At 37.9% G+C, this 18027-nt stretch overlaps 1 protein-coding gene across 2 annotated transcripts in view; it reads left to right on the forward strand.

Annotated features, from left to right (window-relative positions):
- The window catches only part of LOC308686868 (uncharacterized protein), a 29047-nt gene that overhangs the window by 573 nt on the left and 10447 nt on the right, over positions 1 to 18027 (forward strand). The window lies entirely within an intron of this gene.

The following is an 18027-nucleotide window of genomic DNA, read 5'->3' on the forward strand; positions in this document are numbered from 1 at the left end:
ACCGCTAAATACTTTACATTGAGCCTATAGGGAGCCACGTGAGACAATTTAAACCTATATGCAAAAAAGAAAAAAAAAATAATATATATATATATATATATATATATATATATATATATATATATATATATATATATATATATATATATATATATATATATATATGAATAGAGTTTGACATAGTAAACGTTATTGTTTTGTGGTGCTCTTTATATTAATAAAGGTTTTATGATCATTGTAAGTTTCTGCACAAAACTTTAAGACATTAATGATCTAATTACCCACGTAAGAGGGGACGTTCTCGCGACCTTGTGCAACGTCCCCTAAAAGTTCTCTAAATGTAACGAAAGTTCCGAACCTTTACAGAACATTCGGGACGTTCATAGAACGTCCTCTTTTGGTTATGAAAGTGTTGCAGTTCAAGGTTCCTTATATGACTTTAGGGGGACGTTCTATTTGGGGTATTTTATGGTCACATAGCAAACGTTACAAAGAGGACATTCGGGACATTAACAGAACGTTCTCGCATGGTCCTCTGTTGGTCATATAATAACGTTACCAATGTGACTTTAGGGGAACGTTCCATACTGGTTATTATATGGTCACACAACAACGTTACAAAGAGGACATTCGGGGCGTTAACAGAACGTTCCCATACGGTTCTCAGTTGGTCATATAATAACGTTCCCGTTATTACTTTAGGGGGACGTTCGATATTGTTTATTTTATGGTCACATAGCAAACGTTACAAAGAGGACATTCGGGACGTTAACAGAACGTTCTCGCATGGTCCTCTGTTGGTCATATAATAACGTTACCAATGTGACTTTAGCGGAACGTTCCATACTGGTTATTATATGGTCACACAACAACGTTACAAAGAGGACATTCGGGGCGTTAACAGAACGTTCCCATACGGTTCTCAGTTGGTCATATAATAACGTTCCCGTTATTACTTTAGGGGGACGTTCGATATTGTTTATTTTATGGTCACATAGCAAACGTTACAAAGAGGACATTCGGGACGTTAACAGAACGTTCTCGCATGGTCCTCTGTTGGTCATATAATAACGTTCTCAATGTGACTTTAGGGGAACGTTCCATACTGGTTATTATATGGTCACACAACAACGTTACAAATATGACAAATTAATGAAAGCAAATATGTATTAAATGTACATCCAATTCATGAAAATATTAAATAATAATACAACAAGTATTAAACTTAAAAATAATAACACTGGTTAAAATGCTAGCCAATTTATTACGTCCTCTCTGCTAATTTTTTTTACTCTACTTTTACTCTACAAATCTAAAAACCTTGATGTGTCCATAAATCCCTTATTAACAAATAGACATACAAAACAATACAATGTCATAGATCAAGGCAACATGAAAATAAGCGATGCATAAGTGATGCAGTTAAATTTTTCACCACAGATTTACATTGGAAAATTGTGGATTTTTGTGGAGCTTTGACACTGTCTCCTAGCCTACATGCTGAAGTCGTGCATTCAATTTGAATTTATCAAGCGCACTTTACGACTTAATATAGTCTAAAAATACTTAGCAACATTGCTGCAGGATGGTGAACACATTTACCATTTATTATTTTCTATATAAATGTCTATACATTTCTATATAAATATTAAAAATTTATATTTTAGTGAGGCACTGCCACACCCGCGGCTGACTGACTCTGTTGTATTCAGAAGGGAGAGCTGCAGCCCCATTCAACTGTGAGCCACTGCTGCTGGTGCTGGCTATATATCTTCCATTATCTGTCCTTTATGTGCGGAGTGGGGAGCGCGCGCACTGCAGGCCATGGAAGCGCCCGCACAATCACTTGCATTTTTGCCTGTCAACAGTGTAAACAACTTAAAATAAAATACAACCATTTCTGGTCATACAGATACGAATAATACATTATTCAAAGCTTTTATTTGTGTAAACTCACAATATCAAGAAAACATTGTGCTTTTGCTAAATAAACCACCACAAAAAGAACTGTTTTAAAGGTTACAATCTGCTATGAATATGAAGATTGAAGATTGTTGTATTGTATCTTCTATAAAGATGAATATAACATTTCGTTAATTAAAAAATAAGCACTTTAATGTTGTATCAATAAATAAACAACTTTTGTCTGTTAGATGTGTTTTGACTACTTTTTGTATGTTGTATAATTATATCTAGGTAATGAAGATACATTAACAAAAAAAATCATATATATAAATATTAATATATATATATATATATAGGCTATAAAACCGCTTGAGCGATACATAATTTCAGGAAAGTAGCTGCTTGATAAAGTGGACAAAGTTAATGGGGATTTCAAATTGTCCATAAACTCAATATGCCACAAAGATCACACCACGACTGAACTTCATTCTGGGGGAAGAATTTTATTTTATTTTACCATCGAAGAAAAAATCAATTGGATGAGTCAGGTTCTGCACATCTGAGAAGAAGAAAAAGGTAAGACGTTTACAATCTCATACATGATTACAATAACGATTTTTCATGAGAAATGTTAGGTAGCCTATCTATAAGACGAATAAAACACGACAATTTTACAACCGGGAAATATGACTTATTGGGTCTATTTGCACTTCAACATTTTTTAATAAATTTTAAAAAATAATACTAAATTATAATTATTATAATACGAATTATATATTAGTAACTAATACTAAATTATGCTCACAACAATTATTTATTTGAAAACAATACTTAGTTTCAATATAACGCAAAGTATGGTGATATAATGGATAGGCCTATGTTTTATTTAAAAAAATAATAATATAGGCTAGGCCAAGCCTACACACACACGAAGATATACTCCAAGTTGCATTAATTAATTAGTTAATTATTGGGTGCGGAACCCAGTTTTTTTGTTTTCATTTATATTATATTTTATTACATGGCTTGGTTGAATTCTAATGTAGAATGCGGTCTGTTTTTTCTCGTTGCCATGAAAAACAGTGTTGCTATGGACGCAGGATTCTTAGAGACGGAACGGACTATTTTCTTTATTATTTTTTCACATTATCCCTTACATAAGATAACGTTATTATTATTATAACGCAATATATCATTATATAAATATACTTTACATTTTTTAAAAATAAAATAAAAAACGTTTAACACCTATGTCACAAATTCTAAATCTGGCAGAGGGCATATATAAACTGGGGTCTGTGACCATCGCGCTCACACACAGCCCAACTCTTTGACTCACACCTCAATAGTGGACATCCCAACTGGACATCCCAACTGTCAGTTTCTCTGAGGTAGGCCTAAATGTCTTTTTAATTAACCATTTCATTTAAATTAAAAACACAAAACAAAATGACATAAAATATGTAGACATGATGATAATAATAATAATAATAATATGGAATTTTAAGGGCAGTAGCCTTTGAGCGAAATTTTCTTATGGTAAAACGGCCGTTTCCACAATAAATTGACATAAAATTTACGGACTGTCTTTTCCAGTAGTAAATGTACCACATTTACTCACACAAACTGCTTTTCCGTCTTTTTCTTTAACTTTATACCACTCGCCCGCACTGTTAAACGCTGTTATGCTATAGGCTAATTGTCGTTAAATACCGTTATGTTTACGTGACGTCATTTGGTCTGAAGGAGTAGCCTATCCTTTTCAGATTAATTTTTTTAGGGTTATTATTACTGTCATGTTAACATTAGCTACTTTAAAATAAATTATGAATGCAATTATTATGAATATTGTAAGTTATACTTTATTTGAAAATTAACGCGCCTTCACACAGCCTCCGCACGAGCGCGACGGTGCCGTCATCACGGTGTGGGCGCGAGACCCTCACTGCAGAACACGAAATCCAGGGGGAGGAGTTGGATTCAGATCCAACTCCTCCCACCTTACATATACCTAAACCTATATCCATCTCCACCCCCTGATCCCTAAACCCACCCCTAAACCTACCAATCTCCACACCTTAAATCTGGATCCAACTCTGCCCCCTGGATCTCGTGTAGGCTACTGCAGTGAGGTGCTACTGCCATTTCGCGTGGATGTGTGCACGGCAGTTTTTGTGACTTTGCGTGAAACTCCGCTTCCAGAGGTGCACGAGCTTATTCTGGCCGAACAGAAAAAAAAGAGCCTACAATAGCAGAAATAAGCCTTTTTGGGGAAAATAAAATGTCCATGTTTAATAATGTTCATGAAATTAAATTTGTATTGGTTTTATTTATAGCCTACATAACAAAACCAGAACAAACAATAAATACATAAATACACTGTATACAAAATACACAAACAAAATAAAATAAAACCGAATTAAATAAATAAATAATTATTATTATAGAAATTACAGTTTAATGCACAACCGGCAACTTAGGCAAGTCATAATTCAGGCATGGATCTAGTATCATCTATCCTTTGAAGTAACACTAACAGTGTAAATAACATTCTCCCACGTCATATATATGATTTCCATTCACTTTATGCCTCTTCTCTGTGCTTTCCAGACCCTGCCCTACAGACAGACTAGCATGATGTCATCTCAGAAGGTAGGCTTGTCTTGCAAAAAAGGTTGAATGATCTTTAGGTTTTCTACTTAAATTATATGTGTGTACCCACCATTTGCAGAGAAAAAAACACATAGCTATGTCACACAACTGGATGCCTGCAGAAGCTAGGAAAAGAGAATATAAGCGACTATGGCAGAGGGTGCAAAGGAAAATGAGAAATGTGCACATTAATGCAGCTGGTCCTAGTACTGTGCTAGACAGTGAAGCACACAATCCCAGGGACCCTATGCCAATCTGGAGCCCAGGCCTAAAAAATGCAATGACGGGAGAATCTGAAAGTGACAGCGAAGAAATGTCGTTTGTCAAAACTGACATCAATGCAGTCACATCGCTACAACATACAATGGCAGAAGACACAGAGAATATGGCTCTTGAATATTCCAGTAGTGACATGGATGGAGAGTTTTTTGAGAATACTGCCAACAATGATATGCCCACTGAAAATTTAGCAGAGGAGTTAAAGAAGTGGATCAATGAATATAATATCAAGCACAATGCTGCAGACAAACTGCTCAAAATTCTCAGGGATCAAGGGCATAAACACCTGCCATCAACTACTAAAACATTATTAAAAACGGATCATGTTGAAAGCCAAATGGTGTCTGGTGTGGAATGCATTAAATTAGGAGTGACTGAACAATTAATCATGTGCTTGAATCGGTATCCCAACAATTATGCAAGAGACATCACTGAGCTTGAGATTTCCCTCAATGTAGATGGACTGCCACTCTTTAAGAGCACTGGTAAATCATTCTGGCCTGTACTCTGCACAGTACATCTAAAACCAGCAAGCACATTTCCTTTGACCATTGCCCTTACTGAGGCCAAGCCCAAATCACTGGACTTCATTAAAGTCATATCAGATGAACTGAACATGCTTGTAATGAATGGCTTTGCATGGGGAGAAACAACAATCAGTGTAAAATTGAGATGCATTACCTGTGATGCACCAGCAAAAGCCATGCTGAAGTGCATCAAACAATTCTCAGGTTACTATGGCTGTGACAAATGCACCCAAAAAGGCAACTGGGAAGGGCGCATCACATACCAACAAGTGCATGACCTCACTTTGAGGAATGATGTCTCATTTAGAGAGCAACACCAGCCAGAACATCATCATGAAAATGCCGTGTCCCCTTTCAGCAATCTCCAAATTGACATGATCAAGTCTTTCCCTGCTGACTACATGCACCAGTGCTGCCTGGGAGTGATGAGAAAAATGCTCCTACTATGGTCACGGGGCAAGTCGGGGCATCGGCTATCGCCGGCTCAGCTGAGGGAGGTCAATCAGAGGCTAATAAATTTGAGAAGTGACATACCCCATATTTTTGCCAGGAAGCCACGGAGTCTGGAGGAATTGGAGAGGTGGAAGGCCACTGAATTCAGGCAGTTTATGCTCTACACTGGCAAAGTTGTTCTCCGGGGAATCCTGCCAGAAACCCTGTACAGTCATTTCATGGCCTTTAGTGTGGCTTTGTGCATACTAGTGTCTCCACATTTAACACAAACCCACAGTGTGTATGCCCATGAGCTCCTCACATATTTTGTAGAACAAGGCCGGCACATATATGGGAAAGAATTCCTGGTGTACAATGTGCACTCACTGCTTCACCTCACTGCTGATGCCACCACATACGGATCATTAGACAAATGCAGTGCCTTTGCATTTGAGAGCTACCTGCACCAGCTGAAGAAGATGGTAAGATCAGGAAACCATGTTCTAGTCCAAGCAGCAAAACGGCTCCAAGAACGTTCACAGATTCCTATACAATCAAGTGAAGAGAGACCAATACAATTGAAACATCCTAATAATGTTTACATTGTTAGCCCAACATCCTGCTGTGAAGTTCTGGAGAGGACCAACTCCGGAAAGCTCTTGTGTAGAGTCTTCTCGCACTTAACATCGTACCTTTACGAGCCATGTGACTCGATGATCTATGGAGCCTATGTATGTGGTCCATCAAAGATGGAGATTCTGGACAAGACAAACTTGCAAGGAAAGGCAATGATCCTTGAGGACGGGCATGGCCGCAAAGTTGTCTTTTCGCTCCTTCATGACCTTGATTAAGGAAACATGGAAATATGTACATAGTTAGTATTATTTATTTTTCTGTCATTGCTTTAATGTCTTAACTTAGATTTCATATTTATCGGCCCTCTTTTCTAAGGAGTGTATGTTCTTCTGTTTGTAATGTAGGTTGGATTTTACATAGTTATTTTTGAACAAGAAAATGCAATTGCTGTGGCGCCTGCATTATGGGTAGAGGAGGTGAATGGGGTAAGGGTACACAGACATACACACACACACACACACACACACACACACACACACACACACACACACACATAATTAATAACGGAAAAAAATAAGATGTGATTAACTTTTCCCTGAAATGTTTTAGGTTCTGATTTGCTACTGGCCCCGTAGAAACGCTGCTGCCATGGCAAAGGCCTCCCAAAGGCCAGATAAGGAGCTCTGGAAGCGGCACAAAATAAGAATACTCTCCGAGACTGGTGAGAGAACTGAATAAATATATAGTCATATGGAGGTACACTGCCTTTAAATAGTAAAATGATTACAAAAACAACAATAACAACACAACACAAATTTACTCTGTCCTAAGACAACTATAAGACAGCCAGAGAGCGAGCCAAAAAAGCTGTAGAAAGTTCAAATGTGGAAACAGAAGAAGAGGAGCTAAAAGAGCGGAAAAAAAAAGTACCATCAAAATACTGGACAGAGAGTGAAGGTAAACACACGTGATTGCTTTTTCATGCATTACTCCGCTGTTTATGTATAAAAATCCTGCCATATGCCATGCATGATTACAGAGATAACTACTGTATAAAACTAAACTATATATAAACTGTTTCATCCTGAATTAATAGGAGAATGTGAGATTCCTTCCAAAAAAAGGAGAAAAATGTCCACATCCTCTCAAAAGCCACCAAGCCTCCCAAAGCCTCCGAGTTGTAAGTAACAGATTTAAATTTTGATGTCATTTCTGGTGTTGTGTTGATTTGATGGTGGTGTGTCCAGTGTCAATTAGTGAACAGGCAAAATAAGTGCATTGCCAGCTGACGAAGAGGCTATTTTGTGTGAAATACAAACAGATTTCTGATGAAAATCCTATTTTAAAAATTTTGAATTTGGTTGGAGTGTCTTATATTGTGCGAGTTGTAGGTTGGTATTTCTTGTCATGGTATTTTGTGTAAGTTACAATTCCTTGTCAAAGTACTCAACTCCCCTGAACTACAGTATGAGTTTATCCCATGCTTTCAATGTCTGTTCTTAGACAAACCACCTACTGACATCACAATCACAGCTCACTCACCTGAGGAAGATGAGCCATCCCTGCCAAATCTTTCAGCTAATAATACTTTCCATGGTATGTATGTTTAATGTTGGTCTTCTATTCATCTGTTAAGATAAATGTGTTTTTTTTAAATCTTCAGTAAATTAAGATTATGGCTGATTTTTTTTAATTACTGTCTACTAATCTCAATCTCTGTTACCTTAAATTATACGTTTATCTCTGTAAAGCTGCTTTGAAACAATCTACACAATCTACAATCTAAACAACCCCCCCCCCCCCCCCCAATCATCTCACCTATCTCAATTTTTCAGATTTCCAGCATCTCATCGAGCAATCTGAGCAGCGGATGCTCCTTGCAATAGAGAGAATGTCGACAGATATTTCAAATTCTATTGAACGTCTGGTCCAGGCTATTCAACAGAATCGTCCTGGTCCGGCAACCATCACAACACCACCACAGGAGACCATTGAGAGGCCCTGCAAAACAGTGCAGGAGCTACAAGCTTTAATATTAAAACTTGAGGGCCCAGAAGGAAAAAAAAGGATGGTATGGTGATATAGCACAGGGGTCTGCAAACCTTTTTGTCACAAAGTGCAATTTTTAAGTTCAAAATGTAGATCTGTGTGCATGTTAATTTACCTGAATGAAATACATACACCACTCACATTTGCTTGTGTGCCAGCGATTAACCCTGCTCCGCGTGCCATTGCAACACTAACATTTGCTTTTTAATATTTATCTTTATATGTTGCATAGATACAGTTTTTGAGCCTGATGGGAGGCAGCAACATTGGAGATGCTGTGAGGAGAATACTTCGGAAAATAGCAACCAATGAGGCCTGGTCAAATTACAGCCTGAAAGGCCGAAAAGGAAAACTGACCTTCATTGGGACAGCCCTCCACCATATTGTTTTAAGTATGCTTTTCAAAACTTCTCTCTTCTTCTCACTTCATCATGTAACTTTTTAAAGAGCAAATGATAAACAGAAAAATGTCTGTACACTGTCAGAAATAGGGGTACAGTAGGAGTCCATTTCTGTCCCCCCAAGGTACAATCTACATTAGGGCCTATTATTGGACATAAAGGTAGGCTACATATATGTACCTTTTTGAGGGTCAAAAAGCATTAAAAGGTACATATATGTACCAATTCTTTTAAAGGTTAAGGTACAATATTGTTTGTACCTTTGAGGGTACAGCCCCAGTGACAAGCCATTGTACCCCTAAAGGTACAATTATGTACTTTATTTTCTGAGAGTGTACTGTCCGTTCCTTCGGATAATTTGTTTTCTTAAGTATAATTCCGTTTTTTTAAGAAACTGCTCATTTATCACATCATAGAAAAGTGATTTTACTTTAAACCATTCAAGCGCAAGAATCGAGCGCTGTTCTGTGATGCACATGCCTCAATAACGGCCCATTTCAAATGTTTACTGCTTTCTTCTCTTTCTTTGTGTGCCAGTCATATACGACCCAAGGCGGAATATAAACCAACAACTGAAATGCCAGACCCTGTAGGCAGAGTCCTGCACGGGTCCGATTTTGTAAATCCGCACCCGCCCGCAGTGGCGTCATGCCCATTCAAAGTGAGGGGGCACGTGCCCCCTCAGATTTTTCCCCCCTGATAATTTTTTTGTCACAACTTTATTCCTATTATGCTCCAAAATATACCAGAGCCTATAATGACTCAAATGTATTCTTCTGGATGTGTAATACATCGGTCAGCATCAGCCCGCCCCTTTTTCCTAATATGGTGTCTGTGTATCAAATCTAGAGCTACAGGCGTAGCGCTCTAGAATCTTTGCTGTGTATGTTCAAGCAACTCACACGTTGAGCTGGCAATGTTTTACAGATGGTCTTGAAGTGGTAAGTGGGCAAAGCAACAAATCGGCATTGAATTAGTTATTGGATGATATTAAAAGGTAGTGGGATTATTTGTGGTTGACCTGGAAATTTTAACTTGATCAAAAAGTTATGGATTTGATATTAGCTGCGAATTCAGAGCATTAACTTAAGTTGTGTCAGTGTAACGCTATCGATAGCTAGCCTAGTCTAACCGTAAACCTTATTCAGCACTGAAATCTGTCAAACTTCTTTCAAAGTCCTTCATCACATATTAATATTAATATTAAAATAACTTAATTTCAGAGCACCACAAAGTCAGACCTCAGCACCTTTATGTACCTTTAATGTAAGATCGTTCTTAGGTCACATACCAACTTAAAATCATAACATAAAAACTGCAATGGTACTGTTTTTAAAATCATGTGTAGTAGGCCTAAGTGTACAGTAAGTGTGTGTGTAAACATGCTTTAATGAAGTAGACTTCAAAAGCTTTTGAATTTGAGCTTACAGTTCATCAAACTGTCTTTTACATAAACTTACAAAATATACTTTAACTTAGTCCTCAGATAGAGGAGGGTTGCTGCTAGCTCCGTTAAGGTATTTCTGTCCCTCCCAAACTGCACTGAAATGGTATGTTTAGCAGCCAGAATTTAACAATTTTCAGGGGGAGAAACCCCCTGACCCCTCCTAACATGATCCATATCACCCGTCAGAAAACAATTGCAACGTCTCAGATTGTGCCCCCCCAGAATTTTGGCTTGCATGACGCCCCTGCCCGCCCGTACCCGCAGTGCTTAAAACCGCATCCGACCTGCTTAAAATAGAACCGACCGACCCGCACCCGACATAAAATCATTTAGCCAATCACATTATAGACTCAATTACAAAAATGTGTATTGCCCAACGTAACGTTGCGGTTCTAGACCATTTCAACTGGGGGGGCCAAGCTGGGGCCAGATGTACTGTTAGAGGGGCCAGTTACATTTAGTCCTTATTGTTGTCATATCATGTTCTGCACTGCACTGTAGGCATTAACAGGCAAAATACCATGTTTACAATCATTCAACAATGTATTTGTATTTCCATTATATTTTCTACATTTGCATTACATATTCAGAATCAGCCACATTAACTGTATTCTACGATTTTTGTGGGTTTTTTTTTGCAAAAAGATCAACAAATTCATCTAGATTTAAGGCCTTTGCCCTCCTTGACTCTTGAATACTCCTTGAATACTTAGAACACCTAAATTGCTTAATCTGTCATCTGACATTGTGGACCTGAGATAGGTTTTCACCAGCTTTAGTGCACACAATATATACAATTAAATTATGCTTATTTTAAATGTATTGTGCAGGCTAGGTATAAAAAATATAGGAAAAAACATGATAATTTGAAACGCTTCAAAACAGAGCGCACAAAGCGCGTATGCGCATCGCATGATGTGCTCAAAGCAACGTGGAGTCACAGTGTTCAGCGCTGCGCTGCACAAGTGCGCATTTAAAAGTTCACGGCACAAAGCGAAGAAAAGTCGAACGCACAAATCCTAGTGTATATCTGTCCAACAGTTTATTGATCATTTGTTTCTTCACAGTTTTAAATTCCAGTTATTGTGCGTTTGATGCCGATTCATAGTCCTTGTGGTGTGAACAGGCACACGGTAGCGAGTCGTTTAAAAACAGCAACAAACATAAAATACAAATACACAAAATAAAGTCATGTTATGCAAATCCACAGCCTTTTATCTACAGATCATGCATTATAATGTGAATATATCATATTGGAGAGAGTTTTACCGTGCATCCTGCTGTAACCGGACGAGGCGCGCGCGCTGTTTGAATACTGAATGGAGAATGATTGACAGCCGCAGAGGAGGGAAAACGAGTTTCCATAAACTTTAATTTAATGATGTAAATAGACTTCTGTCCCTCACATTAAGCTATTGAATGGCTTCAGATGACTTTGTGAAATTATAATCAGACCCTCTCAGACCCAAGTCACCCAAACTGACGTGAAAAAGAGGCGTAGAAAAGCAAACTGTTTGCATCCCTGTTTAAGTAAAAATACTCAGCACCATGAGTTTGTTGATCATATATTTTATCCTTTTTCAAACTGCCACAAACTAACAAACGGCCAGGTTCTAACGTTACACTTCTGTAATGCATTTAATAGATCCGATTTAAGCAGTCCCTCTAGGGTTACATTTGTGTTCCGTGCTGTCTAATAACGGATGTGAAAAACAACGATAGCAAAAAATAGTTTTGTAAAAATTATTTCACACTCCACATTTAGGGGGGCCACAAGGGGGTCCAAGCTTGTTGTCACAGGGGCACTGGCCCCCCCTGGCTCCCTCTAGAACCGCCACTAACACAAGGTTACACGACAAATAACACAAGGAAAAGACAGGTGTCGTGCCGAAAAGTGATGGTATAGGCTACGCCGAAAATTGATTGCGCCCAGTCTCTTTACGTCTACAGCTGGATCAAACAGACATAACGTGCAAATAACCATCAGTTTATGTCCGTGGTAATAGCAAAGGTATCTGTGTGATACTTTAACGTTTCTTTTTACATAGTAACAACTGTGCCCAAATAAGTGTTTGCCGTTTATAGCTTAATCATGACATTTACATTATTATAGGAAATAATAGAAGCCTGTTGTTGCCAATGGAATACGTAAAACGGAAAACGGACTGTAGCCTATAATAACATAACTTACTGCTCAACTATATATAAAATAAAGACATGATCTCTTTGCAATTAGGCTATCCTTATGACTCTGCATTATTTTACCTGATGTGTACAAACCAATCCAGCCCTTTTTACCTGTTAAAATACCTTTAAATGTCGAAAACAACCCATAAAATGCAGTATTCTACTTACAACAAAATGATTGAAGCCTCTACTTATTGCAATAAATAATGCAATCAATTTTCGGCAGACCATCACTTTTCGCCTGTCCATGAAGAACATGGCTAACGTTACCACAAAACTGAGTAGCCTTGTAAAATTTATCCAATCGAACAAACGCGGCAACAACACGCAATTTCGTCTAGCCTATCTGACAATTTTGGGTTCAAACACGCCCTGCACACCACACATACTTAACATAGTTAAATTTGAAAAATACTGTTCGATAGAACTGCTAGGTTTGTTACCTCAGCGATGAAGTTCCACATTTGCGGCTATCCAACACGAAAATGCATGCAGCAAATAAGCCGTTCACAATATTTTCTTAACTCCACAATTTCTCCCACACACTGGACTTGATTTTTGATGACGTATTGTCGACAACTTTACAATCTCCACTAGCTATTCTTTTCTTCAACTCCTCAGCATCCATCTTGACGACTGCAAGCAGATCGCGCGCGGTTATGATGCATTTTTAAAAGTGAAAGTATAGGTAACGTATAGATTCCTGGGAGGGCGTGGCGCGTGGGCACAAATAAACGGATGTGGATTTTAAATTATTTGATCAACTTGAAATACAGGCATATTTTTGTAGATGTGTTCCTAAAAATGCATATATTTTTACGTTTGCATGTGATTGTTTTAACCCTCTGGGGTCCTTCGTTTAACAGTCACACTTGGGACCTTCGGGTCCAAATGGACCCGGAGGGCGGGATTAATATATATATAAAAAAATCTTAATATTTTTTTTTTTACTTGTTTTTTATAATATTTTTTCTTTTCTTTTTTGGTGTTTTGAGATAATTTTATGATTTATAATTAATATTTATGCAATAATTATGACCCATTTTTTCCCATTGAATATAATAGAATTTTTTTATATATATATAATTTTTATTTTTATTAAAGCTGTATTTCATTTTAGAGTCAAGCCTAGGCCTCATGAAAGCAATTTTTGAAATGAGATGGGCGCCAACTGGTGGACACACTGAGCATTTTTATCACGCAATAGCACATTTTTACCACTAGTGGATTTACAGCTCTCTGTAGAAATGCTTGCGAATTCTAGTGATTTTTGCCGTAACAGATTTAGTCTGTTTTGCACTCTTGATGTTTTAGAGATTCACCCCTTCACTGTTGAGTCATTTTTTTCTGCATCCTGGCTGATTTGTAGATTGTATGCGCAAAAAAACCTCTGTGTTTTCATATTTTTGACAATTTCCCATTCATTTCCTATGGGGGTCATTTTTGACCAAAGAGCAGAAGTGTGATGACCACTTAGCATGCTTGGATCATGACCTCAATATTTTTTGTGTGTTCACATACCTAATACCATAAAAGTCACCTAGTTTCGTAACATTCCGATGAAGCTGTGATTTTTAAAAATTCAAAACAGATTTTTGTAATCTGAATTTATTTGTGTGTATGTGTATAAAAGTGTGTTTGTGTGTGTGTGTGTGTGTGTGGATGTGTCTGTTTTGCACTCTTGATGTTTTATAGATTCACCCCTTCACTGTTGTGTGCTTTTTTTCTGGATCGTGGCTGATTTGTAGATTGTACGCACAAAAAAACTCTGTATTGTCACATTTTTGCCAATTTCCCATTCATTTCCTATGGCGGGTCCATTTGGACCCGAAGGTCCTGAGTGTGACTAATTTTTTTACAACCACTTAGACTATTCAAATCCTGTCCCCAATTTTTTTGGGTGTTCATATATCAAGTAGCCTACCAACAAAGTCACCAAATTTCGGATCATTCCGATGAAGCTATGATTTTTTAAAAAATTTTATTTAAACGCTTCGGGTCCATTTGGACCCGAAGGACCCCAGAGGGTTAAATCCGTGTTTTAGACCCGTGTTTCCCCCGTGTCCGACCCGACCCGCACCCGTATCCGACACAGTTGGATATTTTTCATCCGTTTGAGCAAAATTTGCGGGTCACCCGTCGGGTACCCGAACACGTGCAAGACTCTAACTGTAGGCTCAGAGCCGTCGCATAGACTGTGCGAACTGTGCAACCGCACAGGGCCTCGCGCCACTAGGGGGCCTCGCAATCCTGCTGTTTTTTTTGTTTTTATGTTTTTTTGTTTTTTTGTCCCCACCACTTTTTAAAACATCTCGCGGCACGAATGTAACAATTCTACAAATAAATAAAACATCTCCACGTTTTTGAAATCAAGTGATCAAAGTGCTCGTTGCAGCTGCGATCAGTGGCCCGCGGATACAGTGTTTTCTTGTGTGGCTCGCGCACACACCGCACTGTCTTCATTTCGACGCGCGCTTCAATCCGTTGCGGATACTCTAACATAATGCACACAAATGTGTCCCTGCTTGATATACAACCACTGATGAACATAATCGGTTTTGATGAGAAAAAAAAAACTAACGTTATACGAGAAAAAAAAAAAAAAAAACTATACGAGTGCGGATTCGAACCCAAAATCTCTGATATGCTTGGCGAAAGTTCTACCACTAGACCAATAAGATATACGTTGGTAGATCTATATATGTATTCACACAAATTCTCGAGCTGACTTGATGTAAAACCACTCGTTGCACAGTTGATTTTTTTTCCCCTCTGAAATAAATAGCAAAAAGTCATAGCTGAGACTATGTGCAAGATTATGCTGTATTATTCTACTTGATAAAAACGTATTGCAGCGAGATTATGCATGCAATAGAACTAGAACAGCTACGTCCGTGTGACTGTTATTCATGCGCAATTGAGCATCCACATCAAAGAGCAGGGCCTCGCATTTCAAGTTCGCACAGGGCCTCGCACCACCTGCGACGGCACTGTGTAGGCTACACCATATATGCTTATATTTAATTTCACGAAAACACAAAAAACATTTTCAATATTACAACAAATACAAATTACTGTAGGCTATCACAAGAACCATTTATGAATTAGTTAATTCGTTTTTCCGAATCAAACAAAATCAAGTCGTTATTTTAGTAGCATGAAAAACATTATAAATTAATATCTTACTTACATCTACAGTTTTCCTCGAGTGAATTCGGTGAAATCCAGATTGTGTCTGTCTGTCACATGTCTGAGGTGGCCATGTGGCGACTCACTGGCGTCAGTGGCGTGAACGCGGCAAAAACTCCCGCGAACCAGCAGTTTTTTTTTTTCTTCACTCTTATCTAAACTCATATGATTGGTTATTGCATCATGAGCTCATCCGATTCGTGTCTGATTGTTTATAATGCTCAACGCTGAAATAAAAAGTAATATGTTGCATGCCATGTGTAGGCTAACTTACTGTAATATGGCGCAACACTTTTAATTTATTTTCACATTTTATTTCAATAGTGATACTTGTCATAGATTTATTTAGATTGTTTTACCCCCCTTGCAGAATATGCATTTTTATCCATTTTGGAGGGGGCAATTGTGTCTCATAATGTAGCAATTTTATATCCACATCGCGCCGTTACCCGGTGCTGTCCATGGCGATGGTGCTGAATCTGTTGATATTGATGGCTCGAGAATCAATTAGCCTATTCTCTCGTGCAGGGGCTGATTCACTGCGTTATGTGAGAAAGCGGTGTTCTTTATAAAAGCACTTCAGAAATAGTTGAAATTGCACCTATTAGGACTCATGGGATATTATAAAAAATATAAAATAAAAATATAAAATAATCCAAACTATAATAATAACTATAATAGCCTAGTCTACATATTTTAAAATGTAATCATGTATCACAATAACGTCATAATAATGGTCCATTTTAAATGTTTACGTGCTTCTTTTTTACATTTTTGTTCGGTGGAGCTTTGAATTATTGTTTTTGTAAATACTTTCCAGCATAGTCTTTAGAGACTTTCACATTTATTTTGTTACCTTTTTTTTCTCTTCTAGGTGCTTGTGCCAAACAATTTCCGAAACACACGGAAAAGGAAATAGATACATGTATAGGGGAAACCCTCAAACATGCACCTCACCGTGCAAAGGTGGTCGCGACACCTGTAAGTTGTTTTATTCAATGAGATCTCATTTTAAAAGTAATTAAAAAGTCGTTGAAGTGATTGGTAAATATAATGTTTTGTTTTTTCAGGCAGCGGAAGAAGAACTTCGGGCACCTCCTGAGGATGGAGACAGTGACTGAGACACACACACACACACACACACACACACACACACACACACACACACACACACACAGTATATATTTAATATAAGTAAATTAAAGGTTAATGTCTTTGTTCTTGTTGTTACTGTTTCCTAATATTTGGAAAAACTTTTTTATTTATTTACTGTGTTTGATTTATTTTCTATACGCTTCCTATATGCATGACAACATTAATATTAATTTATAATTATAAATATATATATATTATTAAAATTATATATATATATATATATATATATATATATATATATATATATATATATATCATTTATATAATATATAATTTATTTATAATCTGTTTTTGTTCACACAAAATAAATAAATAAATAAATAACGGATCCCTGCTTTGGATTTTATCTTTGAATGTGTTAAACGTGCATGCTTATTCCTGATTAAGGTTCTGCAAGAACAAGTGTTTTTTGCAGTAACATTCTAGTTTGGTTCCCTACAGGTAGCCTACTTGACACCAGTGGGGACGTTGTGAGAACGTTTTGGGAACATCACATTTCAAAATAAAACATGGTCCCCTAAACGTTCCGATAACGTCCTGAATGTTCCGTGAAGGTCCACAAAATAACGTCCCCCGACCCTTTAAAGAACTCCACATCATGACCGTCTCCGAACGTTCCCAGAACGTTACTAGGCGACGTATTTGACACCAGTGGGGACGTTCTGAGAACGTTCTGAGAACATCACATTTCCAAATAAAACATGGTCCCCTAAACGTCCCGAGAACGTCCTGAATGTTCCGTGAAGGTCCACAAAATAACGTCCCCCGACCCTTTAAAGAACTCCACATCATGACCGTCTCCGAACGTTCCCAGAACGTTACTAGGCGACGTATTTGACACCAGTGGGGACGTTCTGAGAACGTTCTGAGAACATCACATTTCCAAATAAAACATGGTCCCCTAAACGTCCCGAGAACGTCCCGAATGTTCCGTGAAGGTCCGCAAAATAACGTCCTCTGACCCTTTAAAGAACTCCACATCATGACCGTCTCCAAACGTTCCCGGAACGTTACTAGGCGACGTCCTTGACACCAGTGGGGACGTTCTGAGAACGTCCTGGGAACGTAACATTTCTAGCTGGGTAGGCTACGTTATTGCAATGAATGTAGTTATTAAAATGTCGAACTATATTTAGATTCATTTGGACATTTTATGGTTTAGTAGGGTAGTTGTTTACCTGAGTGTCAGCGGTGTTTGTTTTGTATTTTTGATGTTTTATCCATGTCG

Source organism: Scardinius erythrophthalmus (genome assembly GCF_964197995.2).
Source record: "Scardinius erythrophthalmus genome assembly, chromosome: 1".
In the NCBI taxonomy this organism is placed as follows: Eukaryota; Metazoa; Chordata; class Actinopteri; order Cypriniformes; family Leuciscidae; genus Scardinius; species Scardinius erythrophthalmus.